Source organism: Triticum dicoccoides, chromosome 3A, assembly GCF_002162155.2.
Source record: "Triticum dicoccoides isolate Atlit2015 ecotype Zavitan chromosome 3A, WEW_v2.0, whole genome shotgun sequence".
NCBI classification, from domain to species: domain Eukaryota; kingdom Viridiplantae; phylum Streptophyta; class Magnoliopsida; order Poales; family Poaceae; genus Triticum; species Triticum dicoccoides.
The window spans coordinates 51,420,905-51,437,799 of record NC_041384.1 but is presented as its reverse complement, the minus strand read 5'-3'; positions in this window follow the sequence as shown (position 1 = coordinate 51,437,799).

Sequence of the window (16,895 nt, the reverse complement as noted above, 5' to 3'; positions counted from 1 at the left end):
TGCCTCTTTTTGCCCGTTTCTTGTTTGCTTGTGTGTTGGATCGCTTGCTTGTCGTTATGGCTAGTCCTCTTTCTACCCCTTTGTCTCCCGAGCTTGAGGTTCTTCACTTCAAACAAAGACAAGGAGAAAACTTAAAAGATGCTTGGTTTAGAATGATGGGATTTTATCGTAATTGCACCCTAGAGGTGAATTTTAGAATTCTGCTTCGCCACTTTTATGTTGGATTGAATATGTCTCATAGACAACTCTTGGATTGCGTTGCCAAAGGCAATTTTATTGAAATTGATCCCAGTATTGCGCATGAAATTATAGAGGGTATAGTGGGAACACTACCTCAGCAAAAGGGGCCTCATCATACCCAAGAAGAAACACAAGGTTTTGAGAAAATTTTCAAAGTAACCAAGATTTTACAAAAAACTCTTGAACCTCTTAAGAGTGTTAGCGGGAATCTCCACCGCACGAATATGTTGATGACCTTTGCAATAAGCAGTTGGACTCTTTAGATCTCAAAATTTCCGAATATGAAGGGAAACGTGAAGAACCTCCCAGAATCGAGCATAACTCCGCTAAAAAATTAAAGACCCAAGATGATATTACCTAGATCTATCCTTGCTATTATGCCTAGCTAGGGGCGTTAAACGATAGCGCTTGTTGGGAGGCAACCCAATTTTATTTTTATTCCTTGCTGTTTGCTCCTGTTTAGTAATAAATATTTTATCTAGCCTCTGTTTTGGTTGTGTTTTTTGTGTTTAATTAGTGTTTGTGCCAAGTAGAACCGTCGGAAGACTTGGGGAAAGTCTTTTTAATCTTGGTGTAAAAAAACAGAAACTTTAGCGCTCACAACAATTGCTGCCATTTTTATTTGGCAGGTGCTATTTAGTTAATTCTTTTTGAATATGATTAATAGATAAATTCCTCACGTCCAGCAATTTATTTTAGAATTTTTGGGGTTCCAGAACTTGCGTTAGCTACAGATTACTACAGACTGTTCTGTTTTTTGACAGATTCTGTTTTTCATGTGTTGTTTGCTTATTTTGATGAATCTATGGCTAGTAAAATAATTTATAAACCATAGAGAGGTTGGAATACAGTAGGTTTAACACCAATATAAATAAAGAATGAGTTCATTACAGTACCTTGAAGTGGTGTTTTCTTTTCTTTCGCTAACGGAGCTCACGAGATTTTCTACTTTAAGTTTTATGTTGTGAAGTTTTCAAGTTTTGGGTAAATGTTTTGATGGATTATGGAACAAGGAGTGGCAAGAGCCTAAGCTTGGGGATGCCCATGGCACCCCAAGATAATATAAGGAAACCTAAAATCCAAAGCTTCGGGATGCCCCGGAAGGCATCCCCTCTTTCGTCTACTTCCATCGATAACTTTACTTGGAGCTATATTTTTATTCACCACATGATATGTGTTTTGCTTGGAGCGTCTTGTATTATTTGATTATTTATTTGTTAGTTTACCACACTCATCTTTTCTGTACACACCTTTTGAGAGAAACACACATGATTCGGAATTTATTAGAATACTCTATGCGCCTCACTTATATCTTTCGAGCTATATAGTTTTTGCTCTAGTGCTTCACTTATATCTTTTAGAGCACGGGGGTGAATTTGTTTTATAGAAACTATTATTCTCTCATGCTTCACTTATATCATTTTGAGAGTCTTAAACAGCATGGTAATTTTCTTAAATTGGGATATTAATCCTAATATGCTAAGTATTCAAGACTAGTAAAAAAACTTTCTTATGAGTGTGCTGAATACTAAGAGAAGTTTGATGATTGTTTTGAGATATGTAGTGATATTAAAGTTGTGCTAGTTGATTAGTTGTGAAATTGAGAAATACATGTGTTGAAGTTTGCAAGTCCCGTAGCATGCACGTATGGTAAACGTTATGCAACAAATTTGAAACATGAGGTGTTCTTTGACTGTCTTCCTTATGAGTGGCGGTCGGGGACGAGCGATGGTCTTTTCCTACCAATCTGTCCCCCAGGGAGCATGCGTGTAGTGCTTGGTTTTTGATGACTTGTAGATGTTTGCAATAAGTATATGAGTTCTTTATGACTAATGTTGAGTCCACGGATTATACGCACTCTTACCCTTCCATCATTGCTAGCCCCTTCGGTACCGTTCATTGCCCTTCTTCACATTGAGAGCTGGTGCAAACTTCGCCGATGCATCCAAACCCGACATGATACGCTCTTTCACACATAAACCTCCTTATATCTTCCTCAAAACAACCACCATACCTACCTATTATGGCATTTCCATAGCCATTCTGAGACATATTGCCATGCAACTTTCCATCGTTCCGTTTATCATGACACATTCATCATTGTCATATTGCTTTGCATAATCATGTAGTTGACATTATATTTGTGGCAAAGCCACTGTTCATAATTTTTCATACATGTCACTCTTGATTCATTGCTATCCCGGTATATCGCCGGAGGCATTCATATAGAGTCATACTTTGTTCTAGTATCGAGTTGTAATCATTGAGTTGTAAATAAATAGAAGTGTGATGATCATCATTCATAGAGTGTTGTCCCAAAAAGGCCAAAAAAGGAAGGCCCAAAAAAGGGACAATGCTACTATCTTTTTTTCCACACTTGTGCTTCAAAGTAGCACCATGATTTTCATGATAGAGAGTCTCTTGTTTTGTCACTTTCATCTACTAGTGGGAACTTTTCATTATAGAACTTGGCTTGTATATTCCAACAATGGGCTTCCTCAAATGCCCTAGGTATTTGTGAGCAAGCAAGTTGGATGCACACCCACTTAGTTTCTTTTGTTGAGCTTTCATGCATTTATAGCTCTAGTGCATCTGTTGCATGGCAATCCCTACTCCTTGCATTAACATCAATTGATGGGCATCTCCATAGCCTGTTGGTTAGAAACGTTGATGTGAGACTTTCTCCTCTTTTGTCTTCTCCACATAACCCCCATCATTATATTCTATTCCATCCATACTGCTATATCCATGGCTCACGCTCATGTATTGCGTGAAGGTTGAAAAAGTTTGAGATTACTAAAGTATGAAACAATTGCTTGGCTTGTCATCGGGGTTGTGCATGATGAGAGCATTCTTGTGTGATGAAAATGGAGCATGACTAAACTATATGATTTTGTAGGGATGAACTTTCTTTGGCCAAGTTATTTTGAGAAGACATAATTGCTTAGTTAGTATGCTTGAAGTATTATTGCTTTTATGTCAATATTAAACTTTTCTCTTGAATCTTTCGGATCTGAATATTCATACCCAATTACGAGGGTTACATTAAAAAATTATACCAAGTAGCATTCCGCATCAAAAATTTTGTTTTTATCATTTACCTACTCAAGGTCGAGTAGGAATTAAGCTTGGGGATGCTTGATACGTCTCCAACGTATCTATAATTTTTGATTGCTTCATGCTACATTATATTCTATTTTGGACATTATTGGGCTTTATTATACACTTTTATATTATTTTTGGGACTAACCTATTAACCGGAGGCCCAGCCCAGAATTGCTGTTTTTGCCTATTTCAGAGTTTCGCAGAAAAATAATATCAAACGAAGTCCAAACGGAATGAAACCTTCGGGAACGTGATTTTCGGAACGAACGTGATCCAGAGGACTTGGACCCTACGTCAAGACATCAACCAGGAAGGCATGAGGTAGGGGAGCGCGCCTACCCCCCCTCCCCCCCGGCGGGCCCTCCACCCTCATGGGGCCCACGTTGCTCCACAGACGTACTTCTTCCTCCTATATACCTACGTACCCCCAAACTACCAGATACAGAGCCAAAACCCTAATTCCACCGCCGCAACCTTCTGTACCTGTGAGATCCCATCTTGGGGCCTTTTCCGGAGCTCCACCGGAGGGGGCATCGATCACGGAGGGCTTCTACATCAACACCATAGCCTCTCAGATGATGTGTGAGTAGTTTACTTTAGACCTTCGGGTCCATAGTTATTAGCTAGATGGCTTCTTTTCTCTTTTTGGATCTCAATACAAAGGTCTCCACGATTCTCGTGGAGATCTATTCGATGTAATCTTCTTTTGCGGTGTGTTTGTTGAGATCGATGAATTGTGGGTTTATGATCAAGTTTATCTATGAACAATATTTGAATCTTCCCTGAATTCTTTTATGTATGATTAGTTATCTTTGCAAGTCTCTTTGAATTATCAGTTTGGTTTGGCCTACTAGATTGATCTTTCTTGCAATGGGAGAAGTGCTTAGCTTTGGGTTCAATCTTGTGGTGGCCTTTCCAAGTGACAGTAGGGGCAGCAAGGCATGTATTGTATTGTTGCCATCGAGGATAACAAGATGGGGTTTATATCATATTACATGAGTTTATACCTCTACATCATGTCATCTTACTTAAAGCGTTGCTCTGTTCTTTTGAACTTAATACTCTAGATGCATGCTGGATAGCAGTCGATGTGTGGAGTAATAGTAGTAGATGCAGGCAGGAGTCGGTCTACTTGTCTCGGACGTGATGCCTATATACATGATCATACCTAGATATTCTCATAACTATGCTCAATTCTACCAATTGCTCAACAGTAATTTGTTTACCCACCATAATACTTATGCTCTCGTGAGAAGCCACTAGTGAAACCTATGGCCCCCGGGTCTATTTTCCATCATATTAATCTCCTGTCAACAAGCTATTTCTCGCGCTATTTTTATTTTGCTTTATTTACTTTGCGTCTTTATCATAAAAATACCAAAAATATTATCTTATCATATCTATCAGATCTCACTTTCGTAAGTGACCGTGAAGGGATTGACAACCCCTTTATTGCGTTGGTTATGAGGATTTTATTTGTTTGTGTAGGTGCGAGGGACTCGTGCGTGGCCTCCTACTGGATTGATACCTTGGTTCTCAAAAACTGAGGGAAATACTTACGCTGCTTTACCGCATCACCCTTTCCTCTTCAAGGGAAAACCAACGCAGTGCTCAAGAGGTAGAAGTGGACTCCACTCCTCACTCACGAGAAAATGGCTGGTCATCGGGATGCCCAGTCCCATGCTTTGTGCAAACCAAATCAAAATAACTGCAAACAAAACTCCCCCGGGACTCTTGTTAGTTGGAAGCACTCATTGTTTCGAGCAAGCCATGGATTAATGAAGGAAATATGCCCTAGAGGCAATAATAAAGTTATTATTTATTTCCTTATATCATGATAAATGTTTATTATTCATGCTAGAATTGTATTAACTGGAAACATAATACATGTGTGAATACATAGAAAAACAGAGTGTCACTAGTATGCCTCTACTTGACTAGCTCGTTGATCAAAGATGGTTATGTTTCCTAACCATAGACATGAGTTGTCATTTGATTAACGGGATCACATCATTAGGAGAATGATGTGATTGACTTGACCCATTCTGTTAGCTTAGCACTTGATCGTTTAGTTTGCTGCTATTGCTTTCTTCATGACTTATACATGTTCCTATTACTATGAGATTATGCAACTCCCGTTTACCGGAGGAACACTTTGTGTGCTACCAAACGTCACAACGTAACTGGGTGATTATAAAGGTGCTCTACATGTGTCTCCGAAGGTACTTGTTGGGTTGGCGTATTTCGAGATTAGGATTTGTCACTCCGATTGTTGGAGAGGTATCTCTGGGCCCTCTCGGTAATGCACATCACCTAAGCCTTGCAAGCATTGCAACTAATGAGTTAGTTGCGGGATGATGTATTATGAAACGAGTAAAGAGACTTGCCGGTAACGAGATTGAACTAGGTATTGAGATGCCGACGATCGAATCTCGGGCAAGTAACATACCGATGACAAAGGGAACAACGTATGTTGTTATGCGGTCTGACCGATAAAGATCTTCGTAGAATATGTAGGAGCCAGTATGAGCATCCAGGTTCCGCTATTTGTTATTGACCGGAGACGTGTCTCGATCATGTCTACATAGTTCTCGAACCCGTAGGGTCCGCAAGCTTAACGCTACGATGACAGTTATATTATGAGTTGATATGTTTTGATGTACCGAAGGAGTTCGGAGCCCGGATGAGATTAGGGACATGACGAGGAGTTTTGAAATGGTCGAGACGTAAAGATCGATATATTGGACGACTATATTCGGACTTTGGAAAGGTTCCGAGTGATTCGGGTATTTTTCGGAGTACCGGAGAGTTACGGGAATTCGCTGGGGAGTATATGGGCCTTATTGGGCCATACGGGAAAAGAGGAGATAGGCCAACAGGAAGGAGGCCTGCGCCCCCCCCCCCCTCTGGTCCAAATTGGACAAGGGGTGCATCCCCCTTTTCCTTCTCCCTCTCCTCCTCTTTCCTTCACTCCTACTCCAACAAGGAAAGGAAGAGTCCTACTCCCGGTGGGAGTAGGACTCCCCCCTTGGCGCGCCCTCCTCCTAGGCCGGCTGCCTCCCCCTTGCTCCTTTATATACAGGGGCAGGGGGGCTGAGGGAGTCCTGGATTAGGGGGTGTCCGTATAGCCGGACTATACCTTCGGCCGGACTCCTGGACTATGAAGATACAAGATTGAAGACTTCGTCCCATGTCCGGAAGGGACTTTCCTTGGCGTGGAAGGCAAGCTTGGCGGTACGGATATGTACATATCCTACCATTGTAACCGACTCTATGTAACCCTAGCCCTCTCCGATGTCTATATAAACCGGAGGGTTTTAGTCCGTAGGGACATACAATCATACCATAGGCTAGCTTCTAGGGTTTACCCTCTCTGATCTCATGGTAGATCTACTCTTGTACTACCCATATCATCAATATTAATCAAGCAGGACGTAGGGTTTTACCTCCATCGAGAGGGCCCAAACCTGGGTAAAAACATCGTGTCCCTTGTCTTCTGTTACCATCCGCCTAGACTCACAGTTCGGGACCCCTACCCGAGATCCGCCGGTTTTGACACCAACATTGGTGCTTTCATTGAGAGTTCCTCTATGCCGTCGCCATCAGGAAGGATGCCTCATCCCGTCTTTAAAGACGGCACCGTTGCTAAGGGAGCTTTGGCTGTCGGCCAAACTCTCCGTCTAGGTGGTTTCCTTATGACTGCCTGTTCGGCTGTTGTGCCGACGATGACCTCTCGGGTCATCGAAAGCAATCTTCACGTCAGCTCGGAATTCGCCGAGCAGCTAGATCCAATGGAGCTCTCTTCCCTAAACGAGCTCTTGGATCGCATCGCCGCCCTGGGAGTCGCTACGGATTACGACCAGATTGGGCCTAAACCCGATCTGAGAGAGATTAACTCTCCCAGGTCACCAATCACGTTGATGTGGTAGAGGGACAGTGCAACGACCCTTCATCTATCTTAAGGACTAGCTACGCCCGGATTCCCGATCCCTCCAAACCGGATGCCCGCGGAGGGGAGGACATCACTCAAGACCTGAACTTCAAGTCAGGCGACGGGCTAGATTCATTGGACATCATCCAAGAATCCAAACTTCCGAGTTCGGAAACTCCTTGGCCCCTGGGTCTCAGATTGGGTGAGGTTTCGGATTTGATTCCACCCACCCACCCGTACATAAGCGATCTATCCCAAGTCGCAAGTTTTGGCCGACTTCGTCGCAGAATGGACGGAGGCCGAACTCCCTAAAGAGTACGACACATATTCAAACTGGGTCATGCACTTCGACGGCTCCAAAATGTTGGCCGGTCTAGGGGCTGGCGTCGTTTTGACGTCCCCCATAGGAGACACAGTTCAATATGTACTCCAGATAATGTACACAGACTCCAACAATGCAGCCGAATATGAGGCCCTTTTACATGGTCTCCGGATGACAGTATCCATGGGCATTCAACGCCTAGAGGTGCGCGGGGACTCGAACCTCGCAATATCCCAAATAAATGGAGACTTTTATGCCAAGGATCCAAAAATGGCAGCTTATCGCAATGCCGTCCAAAAAATGTCAGCTCGGTTCGAAAGGCTCGAATTTCACCATATAGCCCAGGAAAATAATCAGGCGGCAGATGTCCTGGCACGCATCGGCGCAAAACGCGATGTAGTCCCCCCCCAACATCTTCTTGGAAAGGCTGTTCAAGCCATCCGTAGTATGGGAAGGGGAACCCGGCAATAACAGCCCGGACCCAACCGCACTGCCCGACACCGAACACTCTGACATAATTGGAGGCTCTGCCAATGAAATAACACCTTCAGCCCATGTAATAATGGCCGTCATCGCCCCGTGGACAGAACCATTCCTCGCCTACCTTACTAGGCAGGAACTCCCCGAGGACCAAAATGAGGCACGCTGCATAGTGCGGCGATCTAAAGCCTATAAAGTCCATGAGGGAGAGCTTTATAAGAAAAGCACTACCGGAGTCCTTCAAAGGTGCATCTCCGAAGAGGAAGGGCGGAACCTCCTGGCTGAAATTCATGCCAGACTCGGCGGTCATCACGCTGCAGCTCGGTCCCTTGTAAGCAAGGCCTTCCGTACAGGCTTTTATTGGCCAACGGCCCGGGCTGACGCCCAGGACTTAGTCCAACGATGCGTCGGTTGCCAGCTTTTTGCAAACCAAAGCCATATGCCACCCACCGCCCTCCAAACTATCCCCATCACTTGGCCCTTCGCGGTCTGGGGGCTTGACATGGTTGGACCCCTTAAAGACGGAACCCACAAGAAAAAATACTTACTGGTCATGGTGGATAAGTTCACCAAATGGATAGAAGCCAAGCCTGTTAAGACGGCCGAATCCGGACCGGTGATAGACTTTATATCCGGGGTTGTACACCGTTATGGCATCCCCCAAGCATCATCACTGATAACGGCATGAACTTTACGGCCGACGAGGTAAAACTCTGGTGCAAAAACATGGGCATCAAGCTCGATTATGCTTCCCTCTATCACCCACAAACTAACGGCCAGGTCGAACGTGAAAATGGTCTTATCATGAGCGGCATCAAACCCAGATTAGTGCAGTCCCTTAAGGAATCTAATACGCACTGGTAGAGGAGCTCGACTCCGTACTCTAGGGGCTGTGGACCACGCCGAATCGCACCACCGGATACACACCATTCTTCATGGTGTATGTTGCAGAGGCAGTTTTGCCCTGCGACATAATTCATGACTCACCTCGAGTGCGCATGTACGAAGAAAGAGAAGCTGAGCTCGATCGGCAGTACAGTTTGGACGCCTTGGAGGAAGAGCGTGACGTGGCAAAAGCCCGTTCCGCATTCTATCAACAGCAGACTCGAAGATACCAAAGCAGATAAGTACGTGCCAAAAATTACAACGTTGGCGAATTAGTTCTACACCTGACGGACAAGAAAAAGGACAAACTCAAGCCCAAGTGGGAAGGTCCCTTCATAATTGACCAAGTCCTGACTGGTGGAGCGTACCGCCTGCGAGATGCATCGGATAACCGACTCGAGCCGAACCCATGGAACGCAGCCCGTCTCCGAAGATTCTATGCCTAGCGCCAGACTCTGTGTTCGTCTCCTTCCTCTGTCCATTTTTTATATACTTTCTGTCTTATATTTCTCTCCTTCTCCCCTCTCTCCCTCTCTTATAGCCTTTAAAGGCTCATAAAGTGACGCGCTATCCACGCTCATTATATGCACCTTTTATTCACCATTTCGCATGTACCTTTCGCACTTTCGCATGTACCTTTTATTCACCATTATATGCATCGATATGACTTAAGTTTTGGCCAAGCTGGGTTGCCTCGCTCCTGTGCTTACACCTACGTTCCCGATTGTTCGGCTAGGTGGTAAAGGGAGCACCTCCGCGATTGTTACTGCCGGGTCAGCCGGATGTGTACCTCAGACTGGGTGAAGCCGAAAGCTAGCGTTCTTAAGGGAATATTCGGTCGGTGAACTAAAGATGATCTTTTTTTCACTTATTTATCTATACGCCCCCAGATGTTTTTCCTGCGTCTCTTTTCACATAATGGACATGCACTTTAGGGCATGCCTCCCAGGGAAAGGAACCCCTAACGGAACTATTCTCCCTAGAAGATGTTTCTTACTAACCATGTAATATAACATAACTAGTTGGGCACTTGTCTGTTCAATCACTAATGACCCCTACGCCTGGTCTCCATGCATACCCCGGTTCTTATATAATCGCGAGGGTATTCGGATACACTCCGGACCTCAGGTCCCGAGGTTGAAGCGAAAAGGTCAGCCATGACAAACGATCTACAATCCGGCTAGAAGGCATTATACATGTCAATTAAAATTACATAGTCAATCTGACTGATTGTATTCCTCTTCAATACCATCTAACAGGCTGTCTAGCTTACAGTCCTGTTGGGAATACTTTGCGGCCAATTCTACTTGGTCGTATACTAAGCTCACAGGGATCTCCTTCCCATCGGGCCCCACGGGTCCGACCTCGGCCATGTGGTTTGGGTCAGCCTTCGTGTAGCGTGTCTTCACCATGGCCCAGGCCTCCCTGGCGCTTTGATGGTAGGCCGGCATCTTCCACAATCGGAAGCGCCGCCGCGCTCCCTTCAGCTTCTCTACAATCTCTCCAAGGCCTTCAGGCATGGAGACGGATGGCCACAAGGCCTGGGCGACGCCTTGCATCACCTGCTGAACTCGCTCATGTAGTTGTGAGAGCTCGGGAAGAAGGTCACCCGTAGAACTGGGCATTTCCTCTGCAGGACGACCTGTTAGCATACCTACAGACATTACTCTGTTAGTCGACTTCCTCGCCAAACTCTTTTTTCAAAGTTCGCTTAAGCACTTACTAAATATGCCGCGTCGAAGCCGCTGATTCTCCTTAATGGAGTCCAACAGCTGGGCACGAACATCCTTCAGTTCAACGCCCAGCTTGGTGTTGGCATCTTGGAGATCGTTCTTCTCCCGCCTCACCTTTGTCAGCACACTCTCACCAGCCTTCAGCTGGCGTAGGAGTTGTTGCTTTTCCGGATTTAATCCGGCGCCATCTGCAATTTCATTTGTCAGATTTGCACCCACGCTGCACTTCGCAAAATACTTATCTTTCGAAGCGTATATTACCAGAGGGGGTCTCCTTGGGCTCCCCTGCTGCGGCCAGTGCGGCCTCAAGTTGGCCTTTGCACTCTTCCAGCTCCTGGGACAGTAGGGTATTCTTTTCTGTAAGAACCTGCATAACAAGTGATCCTTAAATCAGTTATTCTAACTGTTTCAAGTCTCGGGGGCTACTGGTATATATATAATTACCAAAATTTTCTTACCCGTATGTCTTTTACATATTGCTCCGTGGCTTTGGCTAGACCATTTTGAGCGGTACGAAGGTACGCATCTCCCGAATTGAAGGCATCCAATGCCTCTTGGGAGAAACAAGCGTCACGAAGAACTGTCCGGCGACGCCTGTGGTTCATGGCACTCTCCACCTCAGAATTGGTGGCAGACAGCCTGTCCGCATCCTCTGTCGGAGGAGCGTCCGGTGCGCGCCTTGTGTTCACCTCCGCTTCCGGACCAGGCTTTGGAGCCTGGCTGGTGGAGGCGCAATTGGCAACCTCTCCAGATATAGTCCGGGGAGGTCTCTTCATCCTGAAGAGAGCACGAGCATTAATATTCCTTGAAGGAATAACACTTGGGAATAAGATGGCGCGCTATACCTTTGCGCCGGCGTCTCAGTCTGGACCGCACTTCTTTTCAACCCGCGGGGCCTTGCCGACTCTCGTTGGCTAGTCACTGCAGGCTCGGCCTCCTATCTCAAGGACCTCCCCTGCAAAACACGGTTGTCATACGACAATCGAAAACACGTGAGGATAGATCCCTTTTCAAAGTGCTGGGACTTCGGTCTCAGTTACCTGTGAGGCTGGGAGTAGCCCTGGGTAATCGGCTGTAATGGCCACCAAGGCGTTGTTCTTGCTCAATTGATGAAACACCCCATCAATCAGCTCCACAGATAAGTCCGGATCCTCTTGAGAGGCCGGGTCGAGGGACCGTCCTGGATCCTCGGGTTGTGGAGGAGGGCTGTTTATTTCTTTAACAGCCTGGCGCAGTTCCTGCGTTGAAGTCGTTAGACTGAATATTTAACGATGGGAATATAAAACGGATGGGCAAGTAAAAGTGTCCACTTACCCAACTTGGGGGATTGTATATAGAAAATCCACCATGTGGGTTGGCGCGGAGAAATTCCTCCTCTTCTCCCTTGTACAAAGCGGACAAGATCTTTATTAGAGCGGCAGCCGAATCCGATCCCTTACGGCCGTGGCGGGTGGCGTTGTCCTCCCCGTTGAAGTCCCACATGGGGTGGCCTCTATACTGAAGCGGCTGCACCCCTCGCATGATGCATGCGGCCATGACCCCGATCATGGTTAGTCCGGAATGAGCTAACAATCTTATCCGGCCCATCAGGTAAAGAACGTCCTTGATGCTTTCCCTCTGAGGGCTCCGTGGACGCCAGCTTAGGCGCTTCTTTAGGGGAGCACTGTCGAACTCAAGGAGGCCGATCCGGACAGGATTCGGCAGCGGGACGTCCTCTATATAAAACCATTCCGAAGGCCAGCCCTCGGACGCCATCTTTGGGGTTCCGGATAGATATCCGGTCCCGGTGATGCGCCACACTTCGGCTCCGTCCACTTGATATATTGGCCCCTTCTAAGAATGGGGCACAAGGCAGAATAGCCTTTTCCACAGCGCGAAATGAGCCTCGCAGCCCAAAAACAGCTCGCAAAGGGCTACGAAGCCCGCGATATGCAATATGGAGGCAGGCGTGAGGTTGTGCAGCTGGAGGCCATAGAACTCCAGGAGCCCCCAGAGAAACGGATGAATTGGAAATCCGAGCCCTCTTATTAAGTAAGGGACAAGGCATACCCGCTCTCCTTTGGAGGGATTGGGGGCGCTCTCCGCTTGCTCTCCGCCATTATAGGTGGCAAGTCCGGCTCGAACCGGGACCATATAGGTCGGGGGGAGAAATCCCTTGGTCTGGAGCGTCACTAGCTCGCTGTGCGGGATGGATCATCTCTCCCAATCTCCAGGCTCAGGGCTGGAAGGACGAGAGGAGGAACTGCGGCGGCCGGCCATGATCGAATGGACCTTTGTCGGATACGCTCTGATGAATATTCGCGGAGGGGAGAAGGTGTGGTTTGGATCTAAATCCTCGTCCCCTTAAATAGGCGGCTCATTCACGCGGCTAGGGGTGTAAATGTAAAAATACCCTGACTTTTCGTATTCGTTTGACACGTGGAAGATGGCCATTATTGGGCGTAGAAGCCAAGGAGCGCTACATTTACAAGAAACCGGACATTGTTCAACAGGTACACGGAATTTGGAGGAGAACCCGCCTTGCAATGCCGAAGACAATTTGTGCGCCGGACTCATCGTCATTGAAGCCTGGTTCGGGGGCTACTGAGGGAGTCCTAGATTAGGGGGTGTCCGGATAGCCGGATTATACCTTCGGCCGGACTCCTGGACTATGAAGATACAAGATTGAAGACTTCGTCCCGTGTCCGGAAGGGACTTTCCTTGGCATGGAAGGCAAGCTTGGCGGTACGGATATGTAGATCTCCTACCATTGTAACCGACTCTGTGTAACCCTAGCCCTCTCCGGTGTCTATATAAACCAAAGGGTTTTAGTCCATAGGGACATACAATCATACCTCCATCGAGGGTTTAGCCTCTTTGATCTCATGGTAGATCTATTCTTGTACTACCCATATCATCAATATTAATCAAGCAGGACGTAGGGTTTTACCTCCATCGAGAAGGCCCGAACCTGGGTAAAAACATCGTGTCCCTTGTCTCCTGTTACCATCCGCCTAGACGCACAGTTCGGGACCCCCTACCCGAGATCCGCCGGTTTTGACACCGACAGGGGCACCTCTAGACACACAAGTTGATCAAGTTGATCGTCTCTTAGCCATGTGCGGTGCCCCCCTCCACCATAGTCCACCTCGATAATACTATAGCAGTGCTTAGGCGAAGCCCTGCGTTGGTAGAACATCAACATCGTCACCATGTCGTCGTGCTGACGAAACTCTCCCTCAACACTTGGCTGGATCGGAGTTCGAGGGACGTCATCGGGCTGAACGTGTGCTGAACTCGGAGGTGCCGTGCGTTTGGTACTTGGATCGGTTGGATCGTGAAGACGTACGACTACATCAACCGCGTTGTGCTAACGCTTCCGCTTTCAGTCCACGAGGGTATGTAGACAACACTCTCCCCTCTCATTGCTATGCATCACCATGATCTTGCGTGTGTGTAGGAATTTTTTTGAAATTACTACGTTACCCAACAATTAATGCTTGTTGGTGGAGGGGGAGTATAAACTTTACCATTCTGTTTGGGAACCGCCTATAATGCGTGTAGCATGGAAGATATAGCCATCTCTTGGTTGTTATGTTGACAATGAAAGTATACCACTCAAAATATTATTCATATCTATTTCAAAACCGAGCTCTGGCACCTCTACAAATCCCTGCTTCCCTCTGCGAAGGGCCTATCTGTTTACTTTTATGCTGAGTCATCATCTTCTTATCAAAAAGCACCAGCTGGAGAGCACCGCTGTCATTTGCATTCATTACTATTAGTTCACATTGAGTATGACTTGACTAGATCTCTTTTACCATGAATTACAATGTCTAGTCCGCCCTTGATCTTTAAAGGTTCTCTGCTTTTATGTTTTGCGGTCTCAGAAAGGGCTAGCGAGATACCATCTTGTTATATCATATTATGATTGTTTTGAGAAAGTGTTGTCATCCGAGATTTATTATTATTGCTCGCTAGTTGATTATGTCATTGATATGAGTAGACATGAGACCTAAATGTTATTGTGAATATGGTTAGTTCATAATCTTTGCTGAAAACTTGAATGTTGGCTTTACATATTTACAACAATAAGAGCAAACAGAGTTTGTAAAAGTTTTTCTTTATCACTTTCAGTTTATCAACTGAATTTCTTGAGGACAAGCAAAGGTTTAAGCTTGGGGGAGTTGATACGTCTCTGTCGTATCTACTTTTCCAAACACTTTTGTCCTTGTTTTGGACTCTAACTTGCATGATTTGAATGGAACTAACCCGGACTGGCGCTGTTTTCAGCAGAATTGTCATGGTGTTATTTTTGAGCGGAAATAAAAGTTCTCGGAATGACCTGAAAATCAACGGAGAATTATTTTGGAATATATAAAAAATACTGGAAGGAAGATCCACGTCGGGAGGGCCTCCACTTGTCCACAAGGGTGGGGGCACGCCCCCTGCCTCGTGGGCCCCCTGACGCTCCACCGACCTCAACCCTGACTCCATATATTAACTTTCGGGGAGAAAAAAATCAGGGAGAAGGATTCATCGCGTTTTACGATACGGATCCGCCGCCAAGCCCTAAACTCTCTTTGGAGGGCTGATCTAGAGTCCGTTCGGGGCTCCGGAGAGGGGAATCCGTCGCCATCATCATCATCAACCATCCTCCATCACCAATTTCATGATGCTCACCGCCCTGCGTGAGTAATTTCATCGTAGGCTTGGTGGACAGTGATGGGTTGGATGAGATTTATCATGTAATCGAGTTAGTTTTGTTAGGGTTTGATCCCTAGTATCCATTATGTTCTGAGATTGATGTTGCTATGACTTTTCTATGCTTAATGCTTGTCACTAGGGCCCGAGTGCCATGATTTAAGATCTGAACCTATTATGTTTTCATCAATATATGAGAGTTCTTGATCATATCTTGCAAGTCTATAGTCACCTATTATGTGTTATGATACATTAACCCCGAAGTGACAATAATCGGGATACTTACCGGTGATGACTGTAGTTTGAGGATTTCATGTATTCACTATGTGTTAATGCTTTGTTCCGGTACTCTATTAAAAGGAGGCCTTAATATCCCTTAGTTATCCGCTAGGGTCCCGCTGCCACGGGAGGGTAGGACAAAAGATGGCATGCAAGTTCTTTTCCATAAGCACATATGACTATATTCGGAATACATGCCTACATTACATTTATGAACTGGAGCTGGTTCTGTGTCACCCTAGGTTATGACTGTTACATGATGAACCGCATCCGGCATAATTCTCTATCATCGATCCATTGCCTACGAGCTTTCCATATATTGTTCTCCGCTTATTTACTTTTCTGTTGCTATTGTTATCATCACTACAAAATACAAAAAATATTACTTTTGCTATCGTTACCTTTTACCACCGTTACCACTACAATCATATTACTTTTCTACTAAACACTTTGCTGCAGATATTAAGTTTCCAGGTGTGGTTGAATTGACAACTCAGCTGCTAATACTTGAGAATATTCTTTGGCTCCCCTTGTGTCGAATCAATAAATTTGGGCTGAATACTCTACCCTCAAAAACGGTTGCGATCCCCTATACTTGTGGGTTATCATCGACCTCCTATAGCTTGATCATCACATCTAGTAAGTCATCATTACCTCTACCACAAGTGTCGTGAGTAGCAACTAGCGCCACCTTGTGCTCAATGAGGATGTTTCCCATGATGTGCTCAATGTGACCGTTGCTTCCCTTTTTGTGGCCCTCACCATTGATGACCCACCACAACATCTGAGACGACAAGAAGAGGCCAACAAGGCAGAAGCCTCCTTGTAGGCCAGTGATTAGGTCGGCCTCGCAAAATTACTCCTCCTGACAAGTACACTTGACACAGGAAAACTATCACATCAAGATATCATTGTTGAGCGTCGCCACCTTCTAGCTGACATTGGCGATGGCAGATGCCAATTGCTCACCCCTAATGCCTTCCATGGGCTTTAGCTTTTCGATAGTGAAGATATCCTAGATGTAGACCTTTCACATCCAGCGGCAATGATTATCACAAGAGGTTCAACAATGTCATTCCCGCCCAAGCCGACCATATCCTCACGAGTGTTGGGGCCAGAACTTTAAGATGGAGGGTTCAAACATGTCATGTAATGCTAGGAGGGGGCCAAATGATCTGAATCAAACAAATTTTCTGGCACATATGGAGGACTAGGAAGCAGGTATACGTGTATTTGT